Here is a 1387-nt window from a genome sequence, read left to right as displayed (position 1 = left end):
AGTTATGAGTCCATGTTCTCAGTACAGGGAGGACCGAGACAACATTACAGCTATGGGTCCATGTTCTCAGTACAGGGAGGACCGAGACAACATTACAGCTATGGGTCCATGTTCTCAGTACAGGGAGGACCGAGACAACATTACGGCTATGGGTCCATGTTCTCAGTACAGGGAGGACCGAGACAACATTACGGCTATGGGTCTATGTTCTCAGTACAGGGAGGACCGAGACAACATTACAGCTATGGGTCTATGTTCTCAGTACAGGGAGGACCGAGACAACATTACAGCTATGGGTCCATGTTCTCAGTACAGGGAGGACCGAGATAACATTACAGCTATGGGTCCATGTTCTCAGTACAGGGAGGACCGAGATAACATTACAGTTATGAGTCCATGTTCTCAGTACAGGGAGGACCGAGACAACATTACAGCTATGGGTCTATGTTCTCAGTACAGGGAGGACCGAGACAACATTACAGCTATGGGTCTATGTTCTCAGTACAGGGAGGACCGAGACAACATTACAGCTATGGGTCTATGTTCTCAGTACAGGGAGGACCGAGACAACATTACAGCTATGGGTCCATGTTCTCAGTACAGGGAGGACCGAGATAACATTACAGTTATGAGTCCATGTTCTCAGTACAGGGAGGACCGAGACAACATTACAGCTATGGGTCCATGTTCTCAGTACAGGGAGGACCGAGATAACATTACAGTTATGAGTCCATGTTCTCAGTACAGGGAGGACCGAGATAACATTACAGCTATGGGTCCATGTTCTCAGTACAGGGAGGACCGAGACAACATTACAGCTATGGGTCTATGTTCTCAGTACAGGGAGGACCGAGACAACATTACAGCTATGGGTCCATGTTCTCAGTACAGGGAGGACCGAGACAACATTACAGCTATGGGTCCATGTTCTCAGTACAGGGAGGACCGAGACAACATTACAGCTATGGGTCCATGTTCTCAGTACAGGGAGGACCGAGACAACATTACGGGGCTATGTGGGTCCATGTTCTCAGTACAGGGAGGACCGAGACAACATTACAGCTATGGGTCTATGTTCTCAGTACAGGGAGGACCGAGACAACATTACAGCTATGGGTCCATGTTCTAGTACAGGGAGGACCGAATAACATTACAGCTAGTGGGTCCATGTTCTAGTACAGGGAGGACCCAGATAACATTACAGCTATGGGTCTATGTTTTTACAGTAGGAGTGCTGATTTAGGATGAAGTCCACCCCTTCCCCCCCTCTCCTGTCCATATAAACATATTTATTATGATCCAATAGGATCAACTGATCTTAGATAAGCACTTCCACTATGAGACATGTTTTGAATACAAGCCCAAGATCTACAAATCGGGTTAATAG

The sequence above is a fragment of the Oncorhynchus gorbuscha genome, linkage group LG05, assembly GCF_021184085.1.
Source record: "Oncorhynchus gorbuscha isolate QuinsamMale2020 ecotype Even-year linkage group LG05, OgorEven_v1.0, whole genome shotgun sequence".
Taxonomy (NCBI): domain Eukaryota; kingdom Metazoa; phylum Chordata; class Actinopteri; order Salmoniformes; family Salmonidae; genus Oncorhynchus; species Oncorhynchus gorbuscha.
The sequence above is the reverse complement of the archived record's forward strand: the minus strand, read 5'-3'. Positions refer to the sequence as shown.